This window comes from Sander vitreus, chromosome 6 (genome assembly GCF_031162955.1).
Source record: "Sander vitreus isolate 19-12246 chromosome 6, sanVit1, whole genome shotgun sequence".
Classification (NCBI taxonomy): Eukaryota; Metazoa; Chordata; class Actinopteri; order Perciformes; family Percidae; genus Sander; species Sander vitreus.
Window position 1 is genome coordinate 24,493,858 of NC_135860.1, and position 11,628 is coordinate 24,505,485.

General features: G+C 39.9%; 1 protein-coding gene across 1 annotated transcript in view; it reads right to left on the minus strand.

The window, feature by feature from the left end:
* The window catches only part of LOC144519986 (myelin basic protein-like), a 48,239-nt gene extending 45,869 nt beyond the window's left edge, over positions 1-2,370 (minus strand). Inside the window, exon 1 of the mRNA XM_078253550.1 lies at positions 2,099-2,370. The gene's annotated coding sequence lies outside the window, so the exon portion shown is untranslated. The remainder of the gene's footprint in view (positions 1-2,098) is intronic.
* Between the last annotated feature and the right edge of the window lie 9,258 nt (positions 2,371-11,628).

An 11,628-nucleotide genomic window follows, 5' to 3' on the forward strand; every position in this document is an offset into this window, starting at 1 on the left:
GAGCAGGATGGAAAATACACTTAGTATGGAAAAGAGAACACCTAATTTTTCACTTCACTGTGAAAAACTACACTTTAAGGCCTGCTGGAAAAAGCTAGTCTTGTACAAGAGAAAGGAATGCAAAGGAATGCAAAGGAATGCATTCCTGCGACGTTACCAGCTCAGGTAGTCACAGGCAAACAGAGGCTTCTCCTCAAACTATGTGAAGGTTAACCCAGTGGTTCCCAAACTTGATCACATCAAGGACTTCTAAACTGACATGAATTAGACCACGGAGCCCCATTTGATAAGATTTTGTCCCAGAAGCCCCCACATCTGATAGGATTTTTGCTTTTAAATGTTTTATTACAGAAAGTTTATGTAACCCAAGAGCAAAATCGTCATATACTCTGTCATTTTATTACTTACGGATTGGAATTATAGTGACCAAAAATAATTCCCCTTTTTGCTGGAGACCCCCCTAGAATCTCTTTCAATGACCCCTGGGGGTACCCGGCCCCTCTTTGGGAACCACTGGGCTAACCTACAACTGCTGGCATCCTGCTACGTGTACGTCAATACAAGCTTTTTCTGTCTTGTTAGTAATGTGTGCCAGCGCAATTTTCATCATGGTGCACCTGATATGATCTATTGAAAATAAGATTCCTCAGTGTTTCAACTAACATGATGCTTTGTCTTTATCAAAGGAGGATGAAACAGGTGAGGATTAGACCTACATGTAGTTTGTATCACATGGAGCCAGATGTTACCTTGCTGAGTGTTTGCTGTCTAGAGGAAATCCAGGGCTGCAGGCTTTAATAAATCAGTGTGGTTCAGACGTAAGCAGCCAGTCATGTGCGAGTACTTTATTTATAGGCAGCGACAGTAAATGAGCAGGTCTTCCCTTTAAGACCCACTCTCTTGTTTTTACAAAACTAACAGGCTGTGTGTAAAAATGACAGCCCATATCTTGTGATATGGTCGTATGCTGCTGTTACGTCTTAGCAGCTCTCCTCTTCAACTGACATACACTGCAGCAGTCAACAGTTGTTCTGTTAAGTTAGGCCAATAGAGTCTGTATGGTTTCTGTTACAAGCCTTAACTGTTTTTATGTGAAGTCGAGCAAGTGGAACAAGTGGAGCTTGGCCAAAACAAATTTATATATATTTAAACCCCTGACACCGACATGTTCCCTTCTTACAGTACAGCCCTAAAGTGTAGGCGCAAAACTCCATTTAAAATCTCTCAATTTAAAGAAGAGTTAAGGTTTGGTGCATAATGCCAAGCGTCCTGTAACATGAATTATACTTTTTAAGAATTGCCATGACAATCTGATAAATTCGGCATGCATATGATCCGTTTATCAAGACGCGCATTTCATTAAGTTTAAAACTAAATAACTGTTTTTTTTAATATTCAATCTAAAGAATGTGTGACGTGCACCAACAACACTAAAACAAATTCCTTGTATGTGTTAAAAAACGTACTTGGCAATAAAACCCTTTCTGATTCTGATTCTACCGGTGTTTCCGGAAGCAAACGGTGTGGAGCAGTTTCAAAACTCTGACTTTTATTGGGTTAAAGTCCTGCTTGGCGTGTGGTATTTGTGCCGAATTAAAGACAACCATCTAATGATTAAAATCAGGCCTTGAGTGTTATTTAACACAGCGTGTTATATTGCCACTAAGCAAAGAACCTTAAATTGCGTGAACTGTTAACTGTGATTGGTTCATCGAGAGAGAGAGAAGGCAACAGGGAGGGTGGTGGTTGTAGTAGTGGTGGTGGTGGGGGGCGACACAATATCAAAGCACATGACAAAGCACTGACAGCGATGCTTATTAAACAACATTTACTACGTACGATTACACCAAGTTAGGTAGACTTGGACGAGTAAGAAACTGACATTCCGAGCATATTTTCCCTGCAGGTTTCTTGTAAACAAGTCGACGTGGATAACATGTTTACTATCGTTAGCCTACACCGCGTATCCTACTGTCAAAACGAAAAATGAGTAAGGCTTAGTAATGTAGCATGTAACTGTCTTTACACTGGCTTTCTCGCCTTGTAGGCTATATGCTATTTGTTTTTGTAAATTGTATCAGGTCGACTGTGCACATACCCTTCTCCGGTTAGTCTGTGTCAAATGCATCCACAGCTGAGCCTTGTACTGGATGTAACCAATTGTCTGTCTTCTTTCGACAGTAGTCGACGGTGGACGTCAACAACATCAACAACAATAACGCCTTTTCCCCTTTATGGTTCACCGTTGCTGTAATCACCAAAGTGTCTCCGTAAAAAAAATAACAGAAAAGAAAACGTTTCGGTGCTTCCTGATTTAGGTACAGTGATGATGTTGTTTGTAAGGGGTGGGGCGGAATGCAGCTTTAGTCCGCCAAGAAAAATGGGCTAAAAAGCACGTTGGTGCACGTCTGTGCATGATTAGTAGCTCGTGCTTCATAGTAGGGAGGGTTAAATACACGCGCCTAACAGAGTCGTGATTTTGAAATAAGATCTCACGTAGGCTACACAGAAAGGATCACACACCTGCAGGATTGCACCACTCTGCTTGATGCTCATTAGTTGGCAGCTGCATGCAGAGGTGGAAAGTAACGAATTACAATTTCGCATTGCTGTAATTGAGTAGTTTTTTTTGTATACTTTTACTTCATAGTAGTTTTGGTTGAAGTATAGGATATTGTACTTTGCTACATTTTAAATCCCATTCGTTACAGAGTAAAAAAAAAAAAAAAGTAATTAAAAAGCTCTCTAACGTTGTTTTGGGTCTCTCGTCAAATTCACATCGAAAACGTGATATGGCCTGTGCCCTGCATATCACAAAAGACTGTGATTTCATTAAATAAATAAAAATAAGATATTGTAATAAATATAAAAAAGAAGGCCTATATATTCCCCCCGCTGTTAAAACGTAACTAAGTAATTTAAGTACATTTTAAATGATCTACTTTTTACTTATACTTGAGTAGATTTTTATACCGGTAATTTTACTAGTACTTAAGTAAAAGTTCATCAAAGTAATAGTACTTTTACTTACAATATTTATGTACTCTTTCCACCTCTGGAAGAGATTATAAAGACAGCCGCGGTCTCGTATACAGGCGGCCGCCGTCTTGGGAGCTACTGTCTTTCTTAACTATCTTTTTAATAAACTGTCTGTACACTTACAAAGTTCTCAATGCTTCGGTTAACATTTAGGGACCCTCATTATGCTACCATTGAAGTGTGGTTATATTTTGAACCTTTTTAGTGGTATAATAAGCAATTTGTTTTTACTTTCCCTGTGCCCCGAATACTAGCGTTGTAAGCTAATCAGCGGTCTGCGCTAGCTTGTTTCAAGCTACAAACACATTCGATTAGCATGAAATTGAAGCGATAACAAAGCGTTTGAGTGGGTACACATCTGTTATTAACCCCTAGGTTCGTTTTGTGCCGGAATTGTCCTTTAAGGGAGGGGTGGTTGGCATTCGCTGCAGACATTTTTCTGGCAGTGCAGGAGTATAGGAATAGGCAAATAAGTGGTCATACGCTATATTCGGGTGCTGTTTACTGATAAAAGAATACTTGTTACTTTTATCCACTCAGCACCAAAAGTTCTTACTTTTATCCTCATAGAGCACCAATGCAAACTGCTAAAACTTTCATGAAAGTAAAGTCAGAATCAGAAAGAAATGTATTGCCAAGTAACACAAGGGATTTGCCTTGGTGGATGGTGCATACATAAACATATTAAAGGAAATAAACAATAGGATAACATATATAACTGATCAACAAAGTCCAACTGAGACCAGACCTTTAGAAATGAAACTCCAGGTGACCTAAATTCCCCTTCAAAATACAATGTTTTTCATTTTTTCAAAATGCAGGCTATGCATCAGCCTCACACTGTTATTTTATAGTTTAAAATGTCTTTTTTTTATGATTCTTAATTACAAAAGTTTTGATCAGTCAGGAATAGGCATTGTTTTAATAGCTATTTTCAGACTGTGTGGGCTAAAATGCACAAAGCCTTATTCTCCTTAAGCAATAGTTCTCACAGCAGGCTGTGGTATGTTGTGATTATATCACAGCACAAGGCACGTTGTCCGGCCCAACCATATTCACAGCAAAGTGCTGGTAGGCAAACTTAGGTAGGTAGACTAATTAAAATACGCATAATTAAGATCAGTGCATTATGATGGAATATTGGCCTTAGAATATGCTAACATTGGAGTCATAGTTTCTCACATATTGAGCTCTCCTGTTTAAAGATGACCAGATCTGATGCTCTTGTATGATGATGCAGCGATGACCAGAGAAATCAAATGGCCTTTAGTAATGTATCCAGGAGGACCATGTCCAATCCATCCTGATTCAGAGCGAACTGATAAGGTTTGTGACTGCATGAGAGAGTTGAGCGGCGGGGGGTGATGGGCGGTAGAGGTGGGGGGTGGGTTGCTGGCAGAATCCAGGATTATCAGGCCAAGGCAGAGAAAATTACTCAACATTGTTAGTCATATATTAATAACCCATTAGCTTTGAGCCTGGACTGATTTCAACCATGATACAGTAACTCATTGTCATGGAAATAGCCAGGCCTCAGTTGAGGTAAACAGCCTGATTTAGCCATCACAGTAACTCAGGGGAAGGGGGAGTTGTTTATAGTCTATGTGTGTTGAGGGAAATGTATGTGACAGTGTGCTTATTGCTTAGCAAGATGTATGCTGCCATATTTCCTTTACTCAAAGCTAGAAATCATATCCTCAGTTTTTGATTGAAAACACAACTCCATAAAAATTACAGTGTTTGTTGCCAGACAGATGGTGATTTAAAGGGCCTGAAATAGACACATCCTCATGATTTCATGTTTTTATGTATCTGCGGATGTTTTGCTTGATTACATGCTGGAAATAAATCCAGGTGTCTTATTCTCATCTGTATTTGTCCTGGATGTAATTAGCCTGATTGAAAGTCCTCATGCATAAAGCAGTAAGATGGATTTCCTCTCATCCTTAACTAAACGTTTCATTTAGATGTGTTTTGAAGATCCAGCTGGTTTACCACCTTATTCTAGGTTTTGGTTTGAACCACAAATGGGCCTAAAGATGTCAGGAAGTAAAGGTCTTACTGGGTGATGTTAATCAACATTTGACAAAGCTCACTTTTGTTAACTCTGTTAAGCGAAAACAAAGACATCTAATATACAAGAACTTACAACTGAACGTTTATATATATATATATATATATATATATATATATATATATATATGCTAGGAAACATCTGTCCAATACTGTTCAACCAAGCAAAACATATATATATATATATATATATATATATATATATATATATATATATATATATATATATATATATATATAACTAGCATCTAAACAAGTAAGCAAACTGTTACTTTTCATTAAGCAAAAAATGCTTCAAAAGTGTCTTGATTAACTGAACCCCATCACCTTCATAAATGTTTCAGTGTTGTTTAGCAATTACAGTTCTGTCGGGTAATGTGAATTCTCAAACTATCAAATATAGAGTGAAAGATATGAAATCGCTCTGAAACACACAAAGGCCTTAAACTTTTCCCTAATGAATACATTGTCCTTTTGCTTAGATTCCTGGCATTCCTCATTTTTTCAGGTTCATAATTGTATTTAGAGGTTGTACCAGAATAGGTTTACATGGTTTAATTTTCAAAAAACACCATATTTTTGTTGTACTGCACATTGCTGCAGAACCTATTTTCACCCTGTGTCAGGTCTCTGTTTTAGCTACAGAGTGAGACCTCGCAACTTCTGGAACATCTTTGTTGTCAGTTGCCCAGTAGCTAGGTAAGGATTACATGAGCTAGCGAGGGGTTTGTGCAACTTCAGCCTGTACAAGGCAGGATTAGCCGGGAGCCTTCTTCTAAATGAGGGCGCACTTCCAACTTTGTGTGGAATACCTGCAGAACAGGGACATGTAAGTAGTTCTATACAATTTATTTTGTAGATTAGGGTGAATTTGTGTGAGTTGTAGCAGTGTGTTGCCATTGAGAACGAGCTAGCATGCTAGCGCTAACATGCTAGCGCTAACATGCTAACGGTTAGCCCCCTAGGCCCCTCGTTTTGGCTAGTGACGTATAAAGCTGTGCAGATTTTGAACAGCTCACCCGGAGACTGAAGGCAGGACACATTCAGAAACCCGTATCTCACTCAAAACAGCATGGATGTTTTTTTTTCAAAGTTTATATGCGTGTGGAAGAATCAGAGACACAAAATAACACCCCAAATCCCAGAAAAAGTGATTTTTTCATAATATGGGCACTGTACTGTATCTGGTTTTGGATCTGCAAATGACAGCTGGGTCAGAATTACCTGCTAAGATTTTATGACACATTGCCTATATGATACATTGAGACAAAATGAAAAAAAGATTTTATTACAAGTGAGTATAAAGTCCTTTGTAGGTTCTTAAAAACACTAGGGATTTGCCTTATTGCTTCATGTAAACCTAAGAAATGTCATAGCTAGTAAAGACTAGTGTAAATTGGTTGCTAGGAAACATCTGTCCAACACTGTTCAATCAATTAACCATTTAACCACTGCATTGCAACAACTGTAATATAACTCCAAAAAAATAACTTTAATAACAATCCCATCATGTATGATCTTGTCATATTTATATCTGCATACATGGAAACATATTTAGTGTTAGTATGCTGGTATTAACACAGTTTAAAACTAAATGATTGATTACGTTAGCATAATGTTAGACATTATGCTAACGTTATTAGCTTTTAATCATCGGAGGTACATTGTGTTATTTAAAAAAAAAAATGTAATTCAAAAACTTCCCAAATGCTGTTAATTAAGGATGGTATCATGATGACAATGACGATGTAATCATTATTAAACAGCATTTTGATAGTGCAGTGTTATATGATGCAGGAAATAGGTGGACCCAAATGCAGGAGATCAGGCAGAAAAAGTTTGAGCTTGAGGATTTATTATAACGAAGAGTAAATACCAACAAAAGGAGTAAAAAAAATACAGCAGGCAAAAACAAACACAAAGAGTAAAAAGAAGCAGGCAAAAACTAATGAAAACACGAGGAAAAGGGTGATAACGAAAACAGAGACTGGAACAAACTAACAGCGAAAAAACATACAGGAACAAAAGACCGTTGGGAAGATTCAGAATGCAGGCACAAGAGCGAAACACTGACAGGAACAAACTGACCAGGCACAAACACAAAACACACACTAACTTACAGGGCAAGGACACTAAATGATCTGACACAGGACAGGGGGAAGACAAAGACTAAATAAACAGGGTAACGAGGTAACAAGAGGCAGGTGACACAAGGGCTGGGAAACAGGTGAGAAACATCAGGCAATCACAAGGGCGGGAAAACCATAGACTGTATACAGAATGGACCAACAGATCCCGTTGCTTTGAACAGAGACCATTACCGAAGGCTATTAGAAGCACTTTTCAGGTGAGCGCCGAGCGTTACTGCGCAGCCTCCAACTGAGGGAGACGACGTAAACGTGACGTGAGCAACCTGTCTGAAAGTTGTAAGTCTTCTGGTAGCTGTGCCAAGAGAAATCTCAATCATTCCGAATATTGCAGAGACGGAGAGCGTAGGTATATGTAAGGAGATAACATGGACACAGGCTAATTATTGCTAACTAAAATGCTAGTTAACATTAGTAATTAAACTTAAACAGCTAATGTAAGTCAAAACTGCCTGCGATCTTCTCCTGTACTATACGGTAATTCCTCTATACGACAGTAAGTCCCGTGGTTATGACACAATCGTTAGCCTATTTTTACAAAAACGTCTACTACGGAGCCATAATGTGAGATACAAGGTAATGGAGCCTTTTATACATTGTCGTGTTTCTTTAGAAATAAACAATGGACAAATAGAGTCTTTAAACGCTTCAGATGTAAAGTTATTTGCTGTCAAAGTGGCGCCAAAATGAATGGCAGTCAATGGGATGCTAACGGGGGGTGAGTGTTTGTTAGCATCAAAATGGCGCCATAGGAGGTACGTGTTGTGAGGAGAAGCTTACCCTCTTGGGGAAAACACAGGTAAAACAAGACAAGACAAGACCGAAAACCAGACTATAACAATAAAACAGGAAACAGAACATAATACAAAACAGAAAAACAGACTACCAAAATAAGACAACACAGAACAAAATGCCAAACCCATAACACAAACAGAGCAAATTACAAAACAGACCACCACAATAAAACAAAACACAGAACAAAATGCCAAACCCATAACATGCAGTAATATGTTTCATTATGTATTAGCAAGCTAAAGTTAGCAGTTCAGTTAGCTACGTAACAGTTAAACCTGGCAGCTATGGGTGCAACCTGTTTTATTTAGTGATGTGTACATTTCCAATTAGTAAACACTTAGTTAGAACTAGCCTACATTATGTTACAACTACGTTAAGTAAGAACTAGCCTACGTTATGTTAGGGTGACCAGATTTCCCGGAACAAAAACCGGGACACTTTGTGCGTGACCGTAGTGCTCATGCACGCACATGCTTTTTAATGTGCCAGCCCAGGTCAGACATAGACACAGACAGATTAGACACAATTTTGCACACGTAGGCCTACTGCTCACAACATAATGGGGTATCTCAGCTAATATTCATGAATTTTCTTGGTATGTAGCCTACATAGCTAAGAAATAATATTAAAAGACATTGTGAGTGAGTTTCGTGTGGGACCACATTTTTCAGAATTAAAGCATTCTTTTGGAAAATGCACCCACTGAACTTGTGAAAAACTTTGTGAAAAGGTATTTTTCATTGCATGGCACTAAACAAATTATTTGGAACGGCTGCCACAGGCTAGAACTAAAGTTATGATGACACTTTACGGTAAGGGTACATGAATTATGAATTCATGCATGAATTAATTCATGATTTGTGCATTACTTAATTCCTTTATATCTTATAAATCATCAGGAATTGACACAAGTTCATAGCCTCTCATTCATGACCTCATGCATGAACAACACATCAACTAAAGCATTAGGTAAGGTGGGTACATCTTTATGCACAAGTTGTGTTAAAATCAGAATTTGCGCAGGGATGACCACATTTTTTTGCAGAAAAATAAATAATCATGATCATGCTTAACAATTTATAATGATGTGCACACGTACCTAATGCTTTAGTTGTGTTGTTCATGTATGAAGTCACGAATGACAGACTATTAACACGTCAATTCCTGATGATTCATGGGATATTAAGGAATGCAGTAACACATAAATCATTAATTACATAATGCATAATAATACATAGGCCTACATCAATTAATTCATGCATGAATTCATGATAATTCATGTACCCTTACCGTAAAGAGTTACCAGTGTTATTCTAACCAACAACACACACACACAAATGTAATCTCATTTGATAGAGTAGATAGCTTCCCTATTGGAAACATTCATTCCGTATACAGGTTTTGTTAGAGGAGTGAATTTGCTCAAGAATCAATTTGTTGGCTGAAAGCCTACTGTGAAATTGAAATTGAAGGTGTCAGCAAAATTGGCCCGTGTGAAGAGTAGTGTCTTTAAGGTGGGAATGGTCTTACGGTTCCTTTTGTCAGTCCATGTGTTTTTCATGAGTGAAAAGATCCGCTCAATGGGAGCATTTGTGTCTGGTAGACACATGGCGAACTGACAAAGGAGACATACATTTTTGAACGGAATTTCTCTGCTTTTGAAATGCGCTGACTTTCCAGCGGACCTGGAGGGACTGGTTAAAACGAGACACATAAGAAGAGGCATTGCGACAATGTTTACAAATATACATTGTAACACTGGCTGGACAGATTATGCAGACGCAGACCGCTACGATTGACTGACACACACACACATTGTTAAAATCATACGCTGGACGCTCTATTAGTCATTCTACATGGGTTTAGTTAATGATCGGGCTATAATAAGACCACATCGGCTATATAATTGCTGACAACCGGGACAATTTCATAGTGGTTGGTGTAAACCGGGACATTTTAGCGTCCCGACAGGCTTTTGTCGGGATTCGGGACACGCAAGAATCGGACCAGACTGTCCCGGTCAAACCGGGACGTCTGGTCACCCTACGTAATGCGAGAGCTACGTTAACTTAGAACTATCCTACGTTATGTTAGAATAAGTTAAGTTAGAACTAGCCTACGTTATGTTAGAATACGTTAACTTAGAACTAGCCTATGTTGTGTTAGAACTACATTAACTTAGAACTAACCTACGTTGTGTTAGAACTACATTAACTTAGAACTAACCTAAGTTATGTTAGAATACGTTAAGTTAGGATACGATTAGTTATTAGTTACGATTTTCGAACGTTACCATTTCACGAACTGCCATGACACTGGGCTGCTCTGGGGGACGCAACAACGGGGAAATTAAACGCCACAATGGGGAAATTAAATGCCGGCGACAACAACAGGACGGGCCGCCACACGTGGCCACAACGGGGAAATTAAATGCCACACGCCGGCGACAACAACGGGATGGACCGCCACACGGGGACGCGATCCCTGGGCGCAGGGACACGATCCCTGCGCTCTCTCGAGGTCTCGCGAGAGCACAATTTGGATTGTGACCGGAAGGTAACGCTGTGTGAGAGTGTAGAGGGAGAGAAGACAGACGGAGGAAAACAGTATTATTTCGAGAAAATGTTGTACTAGTTGCTTAGTTTTTTTGTTTCTTATTAGCCCCCTGGTAGCCTTAAGTCTCTATAAAGAGCCAGAATCGACGCAAATCTACGTACCTGTGCGTGGAGGACCGCACATTTTCTACGAGTAGTAAACATTAGCTTCAGGCTAACGCCAGCTCCATGGCTACCTCCACACCTGGCAAGTCCCCATTTCCCCACAGGATTTCCTCGTTGCTTGAAAATGCAAACAAAGAAATTTCTGACCTTAGGGAAAAAGTTTGTCGGCTCTCAGAGGACTTAAAAACCAAAGATGCCTTGTTAACAGCCTACCTGGACGTTGCTCAAAATCAATCGCTCCAAATCACAACTCTCTCAGCGGCTTTCCAGGATACTGCGCTTTGGGACCCATCCGCCTGCCCACATCCATCCTCTTGCTCAACACCGACCATCAAGCCATCCTGGACTAAAGTGGTTTGCGGCCGAAAGAGAGCCTCGCGTAGGGCTCCATCGCCTCCTGTCCTCAGTCTCTCCAGTCGCTTCGATGCCCTGTCGAAGCCGAATGTTTCCCCGGTAACGGCCGACGTGGTTACGCGGGCGAGCCCCACTTCAAAGCCGAATGACCAGCTGTCGTCACGAGAGAGGACTGCTGCCTCGCGCCGAAAACTTCTGAGGGATGCGGTAATCAGTCGGTCCGATGGCATCCCTTGCCTGAACCGGCCAAATGACAACGTTCCTCAAAAACAAACTGCCCCTCCGAATGGTAAGCAATATTCCTCTTCTTTTCCTTGTCCATCTGAAACCGATAATGCCTGTTTTGTTCCTGCCACCGGCCATTCACGCCCCTGTACTCCTCGTCCGCTCTTCCCCCCAACCACAATAATTATTGGTGACTCCATCACTCGGGATATACGGTTTTTTAATGCTGTCACACACTGCTTTCCTGGAGCCAAAGTTGCAGAAATCCTGGCTAA